Raw genomic sequence first — 17,262 nt, forward strand, 5'->3', positions numbered from 1 at the left:
GCCAACTGAGCTGACAGTGATCTACTGAGCTTCAGGAGTCAATACCCTGACTTCAGAATGAAAAATTAGATACCTGGCTTCATGTTGTTACTTTCTAAACATGATCAGATGTGCATGCGTGTTCAGTCACTCAGTCCACTGTGTCTGATTCTTTGCAACCCTATGGACTGTAGCCCACCAGGCTCCTCTGTCCATGGGTTTTCCCAGGCAAGAATACTGGAGTGGGTTGCCACTTCCTCCTCAGGGGATCTTTCTGACCCAGGGATTGAAGCTATGTCTCCTGCATTGCAGGCAGATTCTTTACCACTGCACCACCTGGGAAGCCCATGATCAGGTAACTAAACTTACCAAGTAAAGTTAGTACCAATGACATTTTTCTTTTCAATAAAGTAGATCACCTAGGTTATAAAAATAAGCTTTTTATTTATCAGAGTCAAAAGGAAGTATTTTCATTTTGAATGATTAGAAAAATATGTGGCTATAATCATTTTTTATTTTTTCTGAGTTGATCCTTTGCAAGCAAAGACTGGAGGAGACAGGCCCATCACAGAGTCTTTCACTTTTCTTAAGTCTCTAGATGCACTGCCCTCATAGCATCCCCATCACATAAATCCATCACTCATTCATCCAACTGACTTTTTTCCCCCTCTTTTCTTAGCTCAATTTTAGGTTCACAGAAAAATTGAACAGAATGTGTAGAAAGTTCCCACATACAACCTGTCTCCATACTTGCATAATCTCCTTCACTACTGACAGCCCACATCAAGTGGTACATTTGTTACAGTAGATGAACCTACACTGATACAATGCAAGCCACCATTTATGTTAGGGTTCACTCTTGGTGTTGCACATTGTGTGGATTGGACAAAAGTGTAATGACATGTATTCACCACTGGAGTGTCATATAGGATAGATTCCCTGCCTGAAAAATCCTCTGTCCTCTGCCTATACATTTCTCTCTCCCAGCTATACCTTGGTAGCCACTGATCTTTTTACTGTCTCTATAGTTTTGTCTTTTCCAGAATGTCAGTATAGTTGGAGTCATGCACTATGTAGCCTTTCCAGTTAGGCTTCCTTTACTAAGTAATATACATTTGCTTCCTTCATGTCTACTCATGGCTTGATAGCTCATTTCCTTTTAGTGCTGAATAATATTTCATTGTCTGGCTGAACAGTTTGTTCATTTACCTACTGAAGGACAACTTGGTTACTTCAAAGTTTTGACAATTAAAATTAAAACTGCATCTTGCACACTGTTGGCCTCATAGGCAAACCTACCTGGGCTGGCCAGGCCAAATGAGACTGTGGTGGGATTCCCGATAAGTGGCAGCATCATTAAGTGCTGCTGTATGCAGGTTGTGTTTGAGTAAGATGCCTCCCGCTAACTACACCCATGCAGAGGGCTGCATTATAAAATTCACATCTGGGCACGTTTCAGGGATACCAGATTTTCCCCCATAGACATCAATCAGTTAGCCTGCACAAGCATTTATTGTGTATATTCAGTGTTCGGGTGGAAGATGAGGTGACTAAGATGACTAACTGCCCTCAGGAAGACTTGAGAGTCATGTAGAGAGCCTGTTACTACAATAATGTCCTTTCAACAAATACTTATTGAGGAAGTACTATGTGCCAAATGCTACTGGAAGGTTTTTCATCCAGTTCACACAGTGCACCAGCCAGGACATTTTACAGAAACAGGGAACTGAGGTTTAGGCAGGTTGAAGGAAACCCCCTCCCTAGCTGAACTGCAGAAACTTGAACAGTTTCTGGACAACAACAGGACAATCCAGACCAGCCCCTGGTCCATGTGTTGGTATCCATGAGAAGCTACTCCTTGGACCCTAATGTCCAAGATTATGTTCTCTATTACTATCCTTCTAAGCCAAGGGCAGAGTCAAGGATGCCAAGGAAAAACATACACATACAAATCACAAAAAGTACAACAGGTCTCTGATCCTAGCAAGGTACCTTAATGACTTCCTGACAATAGTTTGGTCTCCTGAATTATAGCAAGACGAAGACATATAGCCAGGAATGAATATCCATTTAGGAGGGGAAGGGAAGATGGGAAGTCATTCTGGGCCTTTGGGGCAGCAGACTCTGCAGTTTGGGGCTGATACCTGATCCAAGATCTTTCTGTGACAAGCCATTCAAGAGAGAATGCTGACTGAAAAAGAAGCGTGGCCAGGGAGATCAGGAAAAAAAAAAAGAAAAAAACCGTCATGACAAAATAGCAAGATTAAATAAAGCAAAGCAAGAAAAAGGAATTAATAAAAATTTAAGGAGAAATTAATGAACTGAAAACAATAAAACTAATATAAACAACCCCCGAAGCTGATTAGTTAACAAGAAAAAATACAATAGGTAATCTATATTCTTACTCACCAGGGCTGGTCTATTTACTGCCACTGCTGAATGTCTAACAGACTAGCAACAGGAACAATGCTGAATTCCCCATAAAGTGGGACCAACCAATCAATTGCTGGTAAGCTGGTTACATTGGACTCCTCCCATTCTGCAAGGGTCAGTGCTTCCTCTTGACTGGAATGGACACGTGTCACAGGTTTCGATTTTCTTTTTCACCATCACTGTCCAAGGGCTTCCAGAATATTTCATCCGTCAACACAGAATCCTGCATAGTAACACAAGAGACCAAGAGATTAATTTTACAGCCAGGGAGGCATGCTGTGGACACATGACCATGATTCTATACCATTCTACCCAGAATTCGCCAACCTGATTCAATAATAGGATGACAAAACTGAGATGCCATCTTCTAGGATCCAGGATGCACCCTAAAATAATGACCATTATGAGGGTTGTATCCCCAGTAGGTAGAATTCATGCATCCAGGAGTCAAGGGGCAGGGGGAAGGATGGGAGAAGATGGTTGTGCTTATAGCTCCTGCGAATCTCTGCAGGTTGGAGGTCCTGATTCCCAGAGGGAGAAATTCTTCCACCAGGAATCATAGAAAAAGTCCCACTCAGCTTTAAACTATGACTGCCACCTGTTCACTAGGGCTCCTTCAGCAGAGAGGCCAGCAGACAAGCAGACGTGTTACTCTCTTGGTAGGAGAGTATTTACTCCTCATCAGCAGGAGTAAGTAGACTGCTTTTACACAATGGGACAAGGCAGGTTATATTTGGCACCCAGATAACCCACAGGGTGTCTCTTGATACTCCTCCTGCCCATTTTAAAAAATTTTATTGAAGTACAGTTGATGCAATGTTGGGTGAATTTCTGCTGGAAAGGAAAGTGATTTAGTTACACACACACACAAACACACACACACATATGTTATTGTTGTTCAGTAGCTAAGTCGTGTTTGACTCTTTGCGAGTCCATGGACTGTAGCCTGGCAGGCTCTTCTGTCCATGGGATTTCCCAGGCAAGAATAATGGAGTGGGTTGCCATTTCTTCCTCCAGGGAATCTTCCTGACCCAGGGATCGAACCTGTGTTTCCCACATTTCTTGCATTAGCAGGTGAATTTTTTTATCACTAAGCCATCAGGGAAGCCCATATATATGTATATGTATATACTTTTTCATATTCTTTTTCATTATTATCACAGAATATCTAATATAGCTCCCTGTGGTATACAGTAGGACTTCGTTGTTCATCTATCGTATACTTAATAGTTTGCATCTGCTAATTCCAAACTCCCAATACTTCCTTTCCTCTCCTCACCGCCCACCCCCCAACTTGGCAACGTCAAGGATGATTCCTGATTCCCCCCAACAAGATAGCCACAGAGACTAGCAGAGGTGCTAGCTGAGGTTGAAGAAAGTCAAGAATGGGTAATATATGATGGGCATCAGTTGTGTTAAGACCAGCTACAGCAGTGGGAGCTGGGGTTTGTATCACTAACGTTATTTTAAGTTCCCCAAAGGAAACTTAAGGAGGTTTCCTCTACTTGAGGAGAGTAAGTGTGTGTTCCCAGTGGGATGAACTGATGATTCTAAAAGGCTGACTGAACTCCCAAGGGGTGGACTGTGCTGGATGCCGTGGTGTATGGCCTGGAATCCTTCTTCAGGACTGAGGTACTTATTCCTTCAGCTTCTGGAGGAGAGCTGTTTGCCAGTGGCTCGGCTTTCAGTTGAGCCTCTTCCCAAGAACTGCCTTTGGCTGAAGGAAGCTACCTCACCCGAGGTTATACCCCTTTCTGGTCAGCTGGGATCTAGTTGACATGAGGGTCCAAAGGCCTGGCCCCCCTGCTTTAATTTGAGACATCTCTAGAGGGTCTTCCTAGCTTCAGAGTAGAGGCCTCCCCATCGTAGTTCATTACATTACAGTCCTCCCTCCATCCATTCTGTTTCCCTCACTCCCTCACAGTGTTGTTCCTGAGAGCACACTCCAACAATCCACCTGCACGCAAGTCTCCATCTCACAGTCTCCTAGGAAACCCAAATTACAATCCTGGTAACTGGACGTTTTAGAAGCTGGTTCCACCTGCTTTTTTGTGGACACCAACCATTGCATTCTTGAGAAGCCAGAGGTCAGTTGAGGATGGGGAATGACAAAAGATTGCAGAGAAATCTCAGAAATACCCCCTGGCATCCTTGGCTAATGGCTGTCTCTTCAGGGCAACAGCAGCAGGAGGAGCAAAGCCAGGAGTTCCACAGCCTCAGACATTTTCCATTTTTCTCAAGGTTTCTCATAGAGCCTGATAGCGGAGGACCCTACTCATTGCTCTTTTGCGCTGATTATTCTTCCTTTTGTGGCATCCTTGACAGCATCCTGCCAAGTGATCAGCAAAACAGCTAACCACCACCGTTGGAAAAGACCCTGATGCTGGGAAAGATTGAAGGCAGGAGGAGAAGGGGATGACAGAGGATGAGATGGTTGGATGGCATCACCAACTAGATGGACATGAGTTTGAGGAGACATGAGTTTGAATAAGCTCCAGGAGTTGGTGATTGACAGGGAAGCCTGGCGTGCTGCAGTCCATGGGGTCGCAAAAAGTCGGACACGACTGAGCGACTGAACTGAACTGAACCACCAGCAGTGAAAATAAAGGCGCTCCTTCCACTCTGCTCTTAAATGTCTCCTCAAAGGTAAACTATGGAGAAGGCAAGGGCATCCCACTCCAGTACTCTTACCTGGACAATCCCATGAACAGAGGAGCCTGGTAGGCTGTAGTCCATGGGGTCGTGAAGAGTCGGACACGACTGAGTGACTTCACTTTCACTTTTCACTTTCATGCATTGGAGAAGGAAATGGCAACCCACTCCAGTGTTCTTACCTGGAGAATCCCAGGGACGGCGGGGCCTGGTGGGCTGCCGTCTATGGGGTCGCACAGAGTCGGACACGACTGAAGCGACTTAGCAGCAGCAGCAGCAAAGAGAAACTAAGGGCAATGTCCCAAGCAGGACCTGGATTAATATCTTCCTTTCAAAATACATTTTTAGTAGCCTACAGTAAAAGGTAGATTTATCCAAAAGGAAGCTTCATCAACCTCAAAACCATTTCTTCATATTTCAATTCTCTTCAACTTGTTCAATGTGCCTTTACAGCCTATTAGTCACCAGAAAGACACTTAGAGGAGACCAGAAACAAAGTTAAAGACAGTGAATGAATCGGAAGATAACCCTTGTGTTTTGGGAGCCTAGTACAAAGTTAGAAGGCAGCTGTGTACATTTTAGCCAGATTTTCCACAGACGCAAATGTAAAATTTGCCCCATTTTAAGGTCAGCATTGGGGTAGGGACAAGTGGCAAGTAGAAGAACAATAATAATGGAAATAAAGACTTGCTGCTGCTATTCCCCTGCTGCCAGGCACTCACACAGATGGAGCTGGAGGCCACAGGTATGTTCAGAGACATCTGCTCAATCAGCCTGCACAACCCTCTCCCTACCCAGTGCTCACTGTCCAGGCCCCAGAAGCACTGGCAGGAGACTCCCACTGGTTTGTATCATAATTCTCTCCTCTCAGGCAGAAAGTAGGGTGTTGTGAGTGCCAACCAGTGCATGGAAGGAGATGACTGGACAGATTTACTTCTGTCTGTCCCTGACTTCCTGTCACGCAGGGAAGGACTGGTTTGTAGGAGGGACTGATACACCTGAGAGTCCTCAGGTCATTAAAGGGCCTGTTTACTATAAGAAGGATCGATGCAGCATCCCATTGACCTCACAATCAATTTCCTCATAAGTCTCCTCTCCTCTCTTCCAAACGCTGAGCCATTAAGCGTGCGTTCCCTCCAACAGACAACTTTGCATTTCAAGGCAGGAATAGGCAGTTATAGGAATTAGCGCAAGCTGAGTGGAGCCCTGCCCAGGCCCCTCATCGCTCTTTCTCTGTGGGCTCCTCAGTCCTGATCCTCTTCCTGTCTTCTCTTCCTGGCATCATTCTCTGACTCCTTTCCTGAGCACTGGGACGGGGATGTTTTCAGAAAGCTTTATCAAGCTGGCCCCACAGAAGAGACACTTTGTACCTACTAGCACTAACAGAGCCAGGATGGGGCGACGCCAAGAAACACTGCCACACATTCTCAAGGTGTCCCAGGCAGCGTGTTCACACATACACCCACACTACTTTCACCAGCTCACACCCAGGTCTGAGCAACCTTAGCCCCAAAGGGCACATTACCTATGGCAGTCCAGAAAGCTCTTTTTTTTCCATTTAGAAATGCTTTTAATCCATGAGGATGACTGCAGTCCGGCAAACATGCTCACCCTGAGGCTTAGGAAGCCTTCTGGTTCAACATAAGGACAGAGCACTGTGCTCCATCATGGCACAGATATTTTTATTGAACACTTTTCTGAACCTTTACCTCATTTGCCATGTTCTTTCACCAGAAGCCTTTCTACCATGCTGGTCCAGCAATCTCGTTCAGTCTGTGGTGTCAGTCAGCTGGTCCACAGAAGAAATGAAACAAGACCAACTGCTGTGGTGGAGTGAGGTGGTGAAGATCACTCTGTAATCAGGCTACTTCTAGGAAAATGTCTCCATCCTGACAAATAGCTGTGTGCTTACTTAGGATAGAAAGATGACTGAGAAGGCAGCATTCTAAGGTTCTGCCACTGAGGGGTGGCACATGTGATGATGACAGGACATACAGAAACTGCATGGGAAGAACCAGATTATCTGTTTTCCTTTTTCTCTATTCTTTCCAGGTTTGGGTTTTTTAAACATTTCTTAAAAAATATTTATTTGGATGCACTGGGTCTTAACTGCAGCACGAGGGATCTTCTATCTTTGTTGCAGCATCTTTAGTTGCAGCATGTGGGATCTATTACTAGCTCCCTGACCAGGAACAAATCTGCCTCCCTCTCCCCCCATGTTGGGAGCATTGAATCTTGGCCATTGGACCACCAAGGAAGTCCCTTGGGTTTGTGCTTGTTTTTCCTTTGAAGAAGCGGTGGTCAGGAAGCCTTACAGAGTAGACAGGTAAGTGGGATGTTAAAACATAGCCCATAATACTGATGCAGGACTCACTGGAAGAAATAAGTGCTGCAACTAAGATCCAGAGTAGTGTGGGTCCTGGAGTCATGTGTCAAGGTCCAATTCTAACTCTGCTCTCTGCCAGCTGTGTGGCCTTGGGGAAATGACTTAACCTTTCTGTGCCAGGATTTCTCATTTATAAAGGTAGGGGAAACAAAAGTTCCTCTCCCACAGGCTTATTGTGAGGACTGGATGAGTTAACACGTATGAAGCTCTTAGCACAGTCCCAGGCATATATTAAGTGCTCAGTACACATTAGCTAGTAGACAATTTTAGAACATCTGCTTTTATCTCTCTTGACGGAAAGTTTTCCATCTTTCCAGGTAGATATAAAAGTAGAGGAAAAACAAGACCCAGGAGATGGGGAAGGAAGAGGAGAGGAAAAAAGATGGGCTGGAAAAGTGTAAAAAAGAGAAGCAGCAGGAGGCTTCAGGTCCCTGGGGTGGGTGAAGGGTGCCTCCCACATGCCTCTTGGACAGAAAGGAGGGCTTCTCCCCTGGGGACAGAGTGCATTATAGATTGCAAAGAAGATACATCACCCAGGGTCTCACGAGAGCCAGAGCGAGAACATTTACAGGATTTCTGAGAAGCTGAGAGCCCACAACTGTGAATACACACCTCATAGTCCCACCATATCAAACCAGGAAAAAAATGCAGTGTCAACAGTGCAGGAGTCATGATTGGGCTCCTAAGGGCATCAGACCACACACTCAGCATTTGTTATGTATATGTGTTTTTTTAATGCAGAATTTTCTATTGGTTAAATTTTCTGATGTAAGTATGAAACAAGAGTGTTAATCCTCTACTTCATATATTCAGGAATGGAAGGGAAAGGAGCAGGGAGTTCCATGTCATTTGAGTATATTTCATGTCATTGAGTACCTAGTAAGTGTACATTATAAAATGCCTTGATGTGGGTTCCACCAAGGGATGAAGATGAGTTTCTAGGTAGACAAGTAGGAAGGAGACAGACATACAAAACAAGAGGAAGAGGAATCTAAAGTCTAAATACAGTTTGTGTAGAACACACCAGTGGTAGAGGGCAAGGGGAGGAAGATGAGGCTGAGAGCTGGCACTAGGCTAGGACTTTGTGTATCATTTCTGGGGGCTTGAACCTGATCTTTCTAAGCTGTGATTAATCACTGAATGGTGTTGAGCAGGGGAGTCAGGTTGGAAACACAGTGGAGTAGGGTTTCAAAGGGACCACTACTGGACATGGGAAAAAACGAGATCCCCAGCAATAGTTCGAGTAGGTCGGATGAAGGCTTGAGCTAAAGCAAGACTCTAGAAAGGAATGGCAACCTACTCCAGTATTCTTACCTGGAGAATTCCATGGACAGAGGAGCCTGGCAGGCTACAGTCCATGGGGTCACAAAGAATTAGACACAACTGAATGACTAACCCACTCCAGGGGTGGAAATTCACCTTTCAGAACTGAAATTAGTAGAACTTGGAGAGCTTATCAGTAAGAGAAAGGATGGCTCCCTGGTTCTGGTTTGTGTGGCTGAGAGGATGGTGGCAATTCTAGAGACAGTGTGGGAAGATAACTTCCTTTTTGGATGCAGAATGGAGAGGAGGGGCTGGGTGAGTAGGGGAATGTGTGTATATATATAAGCAGAAGTGGAGTTAGTGAAAGATGCTTTCTAAAGCTGAATGGAGAAGACATTTATCTTATCTGCTGTTTCATATTGTCTTTGCCACCTCTCTTCTTTAGAGAAAGAATATTTAAAGATACATGAAATGTTGATGAATCTAGAGTCTGTCATGCAGAGTGAAGTCAGAAAGAGCAAAACAAACACATATTAATACATATATATGGAATCTAGAAAAATGGTACTGATGAACTTACTTGCAGGGCAGGAATAGAGACACAGATGAAGAGAACAGACTTGGGGACACAGCTGGGGAAGGAGAGGGTGGGACAAATTGGGACAGTAGAACTGACATATATACACTAACATGTGTAAAATAGCTAGCTAGTGGGAAGCTGCTGTGTAGCACAGGGAGCTTAGCTCAGTGCTCTGTTGTTACCTAGAGGAGAGGGATGGGTGTGGGAGGGAGACTCAAGACAGAGGGGATATATGGATACCTATAGCTGATTCAAGCTGTACCCAGAAACACAGCATTACAAAGCAATTATCAGTGCAGTTCAGTCACTCAGTATTGTCTGACTTTTTGTGATCCCATGGACTATAGTATGCCAGGCCTCCCTGTCCATCACCAACTCCTGGAGTTTACTCAAACTCATGTCCATTGAGTCGGTGATGCCATCCAACCATCTCATCCTCTGTCGTCCCCTTCTCCTCCTGCCCTCAATCTTGCCCAGCATCAGGGTCTCTTCAAATGAGTCAGCTCTTCACATCATGTGGCCAAAGTATTGGAGTTTCAGCTTCAGCATCAGTCCTTCCAATGAATATTCAGGACTGATTTCCTTTAGGATGGACTGGTTGGATCTCCTTGAAGTCCAAGGGACTCTCAAGAGCCTTCTCCAACACCACAGTTCAAAAGCATCAATTCTTCAGCGCTCCAAAAGAAAAAAAAAACGCATGCCAAAGGCAGAACCAACAATTGACATTTACTAGGTGTTTCTTTTGTGACTTCTTTAGTACTTTACCTATATTACCTCTTTTGATCCCCCAAAGGGGATCTTATGAAATGAATAGCATCATTCCTAGTTTACAGATGAACAAAGTAAGATACAAGAGATTAAGAAATGTTCTAAAAGCCTCACAGTTAATAAATGGTAGAGATGAAACCACTCCATGAGAATAAAGAATATCTCAGGGCAGAAGTAAGAATTTTTCATTGCTCATATTTGGTGGATAAGGGGGATAGGCTGATGAGATGTTGGAGTAAATATGTGCACTTAGACTCTTCATCTATTTTATAATATGTTCATGCTTTCAAAACTTGTTTACATTCCTTATCTCAGATTTCTCACTAAATATCTACATGAGGATACCAGGGCCTATGCATACAGCTCTATCAATAAACAAACATTTGTCAATCATCGCCAGGAAGCAAGTCACTGTTCACAGTGTTTGCTGAAGTTTCCTTCGTGGTCCTGCTGGCAAGTTTACAGCTGCTACAGAGTTGCCACAGGGGGCCTCCTAACAACATAAGGCAGGTGGGCAAAGTGCCAAATGGAGGCTACAAACCCTTTAGTTTTCAAATTGTATCTTAGTGTCTCCGGGGCCATCGATCTCAAAGGTTGGAATGATTATGCCCTTTGGCAAAATTTTGCCATTTGGCAGTCAGGAGATGTTTCTTTGAGTCTCACAACTTTGGGCGAGGCGGGGGGTGGGGGGGTGGGGGTGTGTGGCACATGGGGAGGTGGTGCTGACATCTAGTGGGTAGAAGACAGATACATAGATAGAAAGAGTTAATCCCTCAGTGTATTTGACCCTTTTTGACCCTTTTTGACCCAATGGATTGTAGCCCACCAGGCTCTTCTGTCCATGTGATTCTCCAGGCAAGAATTCCCCTGGAGAACATTCCTTTCTCCAGGAGATCTTCCCTACTCAGGGACTGAACCCAGGTCTCCTGCACTGTAGGCAGATTGCTTACCATCTGAGCCACCAGGGCAGAGAGTAAGGAGGCTGACAATCATCCTACACGGCACAGAACAGCGTCCCCTCCCCCACCCCCCCAACAACAAAGGCTTATCCAGCCCAAAACAGCAATAGGGCCAAGGTTGAGAAACCTGCTTCAGGCTTCTCCAATTTCCTTGATTTGAATTTCAGTTTTAAAATTACACTTTAAAATAGTAATAAAACAACAGATTTGCTGAAAATTATTACAGACTAAATTTTCACACATCGTACTCAGCAAAGGATTAACTTGTGCTGCCAAATTAAATGCTTTTGTGGAGAAGTTGGACTAAGTCTTCCTAGTGTAGTGATTGTAAAGGAGAACAATTTCTTAACAAGATTACACACTATGAAGAATATCCTAAAAATTCCAGATAAGTCATTACTTAAATTTTGTTTTAACCATTTCTAACTATTTGCATGTATCAAGGTTTTCTCGACAAAATAAAGAAACAAATTCGGAGGCTGAAAGTGACAGAGACTACACACTGTCATCCACATCACTTAGTTTCATATTTTTGTATTTATCAAACCCCTAAATGACTGACTTTAAGAGTAAAGGTTTTAAGTTTGAACTAATATGTTTGAATTGAAGAAATAGTGGTCTCCTTTGGAAAAAAAAATAAAGGCCTATGCAACTAAAAAGATATTGAAAACCACTGGTAGAGGGTGTAAGATCCATGGCTTGGCCCTTAAAGTGTGTCATTCAGACCAGCATCAGCGCTGTCCTACTGCTCCTACAAATGCAGACTCTCAGGCCTCACCCCAGACCTTCTGGATCAGGATCTACCTTTCGACAAGAGCTCATGTACCTCAGAGCTTGAGAAGCATTTGGTCTATAGGACTTCACAGAAATGAAATCAAGTGTGGCTCGTGGTAGAAACAGTAAGGCCTAAAAGCAAGGTGGGAGAAGGCAATGGCAACCCACTCCAGCACTCTTACCTGGAAAATCCCATGGACAGAGGAGCCTGGTAGGCTGCAGTCCATGGGGTTTCAAAGAGTCGGACATGACTGGGCGGCTTCACTTTGAATTTTCATTTTCATGCATTGGAGAAGGAAAGGGCAACCCACTCCAGTGTTCTTGCCTTGAGAATCCCAGAGACGGCGGAGCCTAGTGGGCTGCCGTCTATGGGGTCGCACGGAGTCGGACACGACTGAAGCGACTTAGCAGCAGCAGCAAAAGCAAGGTGGGGTTTTAGCAAGGTATGATTCGAATTAACTAGACTAGGAATTAGGGGTAGGGCACTCTAGGTCGGGGGAAGGAACAGACCATCCTGGCCCCACAGAGGGTTCTGGTAGCAGAACACTTAGGAACAGTTTGACGAACCTGGGGCTGAGAAGAACTTGAGGCTGAAAGAGGCCAGGCCGCAGCCGGCTCCCTCACCCCAACGCTGCTTCGGGTGCCCTTACCTTGTTGACAGTAGCCTCTGCTGGATTCCAGGCCAGGATTCCCAAGCACATCACCACCATGAATCAATTAAACCTTCAATAGCCCTGAGATGCTGGGGCTCATTATCTCCATTTTCTAGATGGGGAGCCAATCACTTCCGGAAGCTGTAATTACCGAAGGTCAGAGGGCACCTGAGGCAGGAAGTCTGGTCTGTAACTGCACATCCTTGGCCCTTCCAGCTTTTCCCACCTAAGGGGCTCAGAGGCTGCTGCTGCAGCCCTTCCAGAGCTCAGGACTGCTCAGAGCTGGCAAGGAGGAAGGGGGCAGTTGGTGTCTCCTCTCAGGCCGGGCTCTGTGGAGAGAACATTCCTCTAAGCATGGCTGGGAGGGACTGGGTTTGCTGGAAAGATCCTGGGACAGGATGGCCTTGGGGAGTAGAGGAGAGGGGCTGGAGAGGGAATCAGAAGGCAGGCCTGCATGCCTGAGGAGGGAGGCCTCTCCAGGTGTTCCCAAGAGGAAATGGAACTATAATGGCCCTCCAATCCAGCATCGGAGTAACTTCAGTGGAGGCAAGAATCACCTAGTCTTCTTAAGAATACAGACAGGTTGAACTGAATGTGTTGAACTTACGTGTCATCTGAATTCTTCATTTTTTGTTGTTTGTTCAATAGCTAAGTCTTGTCCAACTCTTTGCGACCCCATAGACTGCAGCACGCCAGGCTTCCCTGTCCTTCATCATCTCCCAGAGTTTACTCAAACTCATGTCCATTGAGTCAGTGGTTGCCATCCAACCATCTCATCCTCTGTCACCCCCTTCTCCTCCTACCCTCAATTTTTTCCAGCATTAGGATCTTTTCCAATGAGTCAGCTCTTTGCATCAGGTGGCCAAAGTATTGGAGCTTCAGCATCAGTTCTTCCAATGAATATTCAGGGTTGATTTCCTTTAGGATTGACTGCTTTAATCTCCTTGCAGTCCAAGGGATTCTCAAGAATTTTCTCCAGCACCACTGTTCAAAAGCATCAATTCTTCAGTGCTCAGCCTTCCTTCTGGTCCAACTTTCATATCTGTACATGACTACTGGAAAAAAACATAGCTTTGATTATATGGACCTTTGTCAGCAAAGTGATGTCTCTGCTTTTTAATATGCTATCTAGGTTTGCTATAGCATTTCTTCTAAGGAGCAAGTGTCTTTTAATCATGTGTCAGCTGAATTCTTTACAGGCTCCCCTATAAGCCCTGGGAAACAGAAGGTGCAATTTGGCTGGTGGCCTGAAGTGTTGATTCTGCCCGAGAGCCCCTGACCAACCCTGATTTTGCCAGGAGCCTATCTCAGCCTTCTCTTGACCTCTTGAGCAACCCAGTGAGGTTTCTAAGACAAGGCAACAGCCTGGACTCTAGCAGAAGGACTAGGGACCAATGGATAAGGGAAAACCACTCCATCTCTGTAAAGCCCCCTCAGCTATTCATCCTAAAGATGAAGCAGCTGGGATGACCCTCGGCCCATCCTCCATGGCTTAGGATATATGTTAACATCCAGCTGGGGCCCCTTAGTTCTGCCTTGAGGCTGATTCATCAACTCCCAAAGACTGGGTTTGAGGCCCCGAATCCCCTTGATGCTGCCCTTTGATTCCAGGTTAATGACTCCCAGCTGTGCAGGGTCCTGAGTTTGTTCAAACCTTCTGGTAACAAAAGGCTGTGAAATCTGAGCTCTTTACTGGACGGCTGTGGACACCTCTGGGGACAGTACACAGGTGGCTGGTCCTGGTGGAGGCTGCACCTTGGCTGGGGGATGTCTGTAAAGGGAGGGAGACAGATGCCAAGGCTGCTTGTGGGGGCACCTGAGAAGTCTCATTTACCTCCTCTCCTCTCAGGCCTCAGGCATGAGATATCTCCCTAAATTCAAGGAATGGTCTTTGGGACAGGCCTCAACCTAAAAAGTCTAGGATTTCACCAAGAGCAGAGGGACATGGGTTTCTTGCCTTGCCCCCAAATTCCCAAAACTGACTCTTTTGGGACATTGAGAAACTGTCAGCTGCAAAAACCTACAAAGTGGGTAATGTTAAGCTGTGAATATTCTACTAAGGAAGACTTCTGCAAGGTACAGCTAACAGAGAAGTTGGCAAGGGTGGGGAGAGGTATGAAGATAATACGGGGAGGCCCTAAGTTCATTGTTATGCACCTGGTTAAGGGGTTCCACCAGAGGGGTGCTCCTCAGACAGGAGTTTGTGTAGGTACATGAGAATCTCTGGAGAAACAGTTCTGGGGAAGGTGGTGGCAGGAGAGAGAACGGAAGACAAAGAAGCTCAAAGCTGAGTGGTCAGCCCAGCGCCAGCTCAGGTGACAAGGAGAGCATGGCCGTATCGTGGAATACTACATAGCCACTGAACATACAACATAGCTACATATTACTGAACCACACTGCTTCTTTAAGACTATTTAAGTACATGGGAAATTCTCATTATGTATCTGTAAGTGAAAAAAAGCTTGTATTACAAACAGCACACACAGATTCCCCTTATTTTGTTGAAAGCACACAGAAATACACATGTACACTCTGGAAGTGTGGTAACTGGAAGTCGCCAATGTGTCCACAATGGTTAGCTCTGTGTAGAAGCATTGTGGTGGTTTAGTCATTAAGTTGTGTCTGACTCTTGTGATCCCATGGACTGTAACCTGCCAGACTCTTCTATCCATGGGATTCTCCAGGCAAGAATACTGGAGTGGGTTGCCATTTCCTTTTCCAGGGGATCTTCCCAACCCAGGGATCAAACTTCTTCTGCATTGCAGGCAGATTCTTTACCAACTGAGCTACGAGAGAAGCCCCACAAAGAAGCATTGTGGGTAATGTTTATTGTCTTCACATCTTCCCTAAGTTTCAAATTTTCTGTAACCAACGTGTCTTGCTTTTGTAAACAGGACAGTAACTGCTTACTTAAATGTAGCACGTGTTTCCTTTAAACTGTGGGGAGTGTCAGAAAGTCAGTGGGCTGTCGTCCAGGGAGTTGGGAACTTGGTGGGCATGGCTAGTTGCCTCAGAGCAACTATTCCCCCTTCATCTTTCCTACAGAAGCCTCAATGCTGTCTTCATCATGCTCCATCCATATCTTCCCTTTGCCCTTCCCAAACCCACTTCTCTCTTCCTCACTCTGGGCCCTGGGAGGCTGACCTTTGTGGAAAACATCAAAAGTTCTGGTTGGGTTTGACTAGTGTGGGACTCCAGTAGGAGATCAAAGAGAGACAGGAGTGTGAGGCTGTGGCATTGATCCCCCTGGCTTCCTCCCACTGGGCTGGCCTTGTCTCTCTCTAGGAGCCTGTGGCTCCCTTAGAAGGCCCACTCCACACAGCATTCTCTGTGTTCCCTGCCCTCCTGCTGCAGGCCCTGGGGTGATGCAGTGGGCAGAATGGCAGCTGCCAAATAATATCCACATCCTCTTTCCCAGATGGAAAATGTTAACTTATTTGGGAAAAGGGTCTGCAGATGTAATCAAGTTAAGGATCTTGAGAAGCAGAGATAACTCTGGATTATCCAAGTGGACCCTAAATCCAGTGACGTGTCCTTACAAGAGAGAGGAGAGGAGGGGTCTGAAAGACAGAAGAGAGGAGGCAATGCGACCACAGAGGCAGAACTGGAGCCATGCGGCCTCAAGTCGAGGACTGCCACAGTCAGCAGAGCCTGGAAGAGACAAAGACCGAACTCCCTGAGAACATCTGGAGGGAGTCCCCAACTTCTAGCCCCCAGAACCATGAGCGAATACATTTCTGTCATTTTAAGCCACTTGTTTGTAGTCATTTGTTACAGTAACTTCCAGAAATTAAAAACAGGCAGTAATTGTGTCCCCATTGTTACAAGCCCTGGGGGTCATGGTATTTTTCTGGTCTCTCCATGCCTTCCCCACACCTGTGTAAAGAGTCCCACTCTTTAACTCAACTCACCTTACCCGGTTTTCATGAGCCACCCGTTTCCTGTCTGGAGCCAATCTCACACGGCGTCTGCCTGTGCCCTCCCAGAGGTGGAGCCTGACATGTCCGTACAGTCTCCTAACTCTGGCCAAGTCAGAGGGAAATCAGCAGACTTCTGAGACTGTTCATTGCTCCAGTGTGGGAGCCACAAGGAGAGATGGTCCTTCCATCCATCCCTCTCCTTCCTCTAGACTTGGGCATGTCTGAGCAGGATGCCTGCAACTGCAGCATCGGTCTTGACACCAGTTTGAATCAACTAGTGAGCCAACAAATCAATCTATCAGCCCTGAAGGTGGGCCTGCTCCTCTCATCACATAATACATTTCTATATGGCTTATTTCAAGTTGCAGTTATGTTGTTAGTGGCTGGAAGCCTACTTTTGATAATTAGATTGGTTAAATCAGCTTTAAATATCCCAGTACCTTAAAAAAAAAAAAACTTGAAAAATCTTCATAAAAAATGTTCATGACACATTCAATGTGCTCACACTTGGTTGGCAAATGGTAGAAAAGCAAAATGTGTAAAGATTTATAGTCAACCACTACATTAATCAGGGAATACTGCTGAAATAACAGCAATAAAGTCTGCTGAAAAAATTCTTTGAACATAACTGGACACTCAGTTTAGCAAATAACTATTAAACCTACTACATGCTAGGCACTTATAGGAAGCCCTAGTGGCTCAGATGTAAAGAATCCACCTGCCAATATCAGAGACATAGGTTCGATCCCAGGGTTGGTAAGATCCCCTGGAGAAGGAGACAGCAACCCACTCCAGTATTCTTGCCTGGAGAATCCCTCAGACAGAGGAGCCTGGCGGGCTATAGTCCATGAGGTCACAAAGAGTCAGACACAACAAAGCATGCACGCATGCTTGT

At 45.4% G+C, this 17,262-nt stretch overlaps 1 protein-coding gene across 4 annotated transcripts in view; it reads right to left on the reverse strand.

Annotated features, from left to right (window-relative positions):
* EPC2 (enhancer of polycomb 2) overlaps positions 1–17,262 on the reverse strand; it is a 250,165-nt gene that overhangs the window by 219,248 nt on the left and 13,655 nt on the right. For 2 of the 4 annotated variants that reach the window (XM_081580541.1, XM_081580543.1), the window contains exons 1-2: positions 17,086–17,183; positions 2,389–2,635 (exon numbers count right to left, since the gene is read on the reverse strand). The gene's annotated coding sequence lies outside the window, so the exon portion shown is untranslated. Of the gene's footprint in view, positions 1–2,388; positions 2,636–13,054; positions 13,503–16,358; positions 17,191–17,262 lie in introns of those variants that run through there. The other 2 variants (XM_081580542.1, XM_081580544.1) reach the window with 2 other exon arrangements.

The sequence above is a fragment of the Giraffa tippelskirchi genome, chromosome 3 (assembly GCF_054371585.1).
Source record: "Giraffa tippelskirchi isolate mGirTip1 chromosome 3, T2T-mGirTip1v1.2.pri, whole genome shotgun sequence".
NCBI classification, from domain to species: domain Eukaryota; kingdom Metazoa; phylum Chordata; class Mammalia; order Artiodactyla; family Giraffidae; genus Giraffa; species Giraffa tippelskirchi.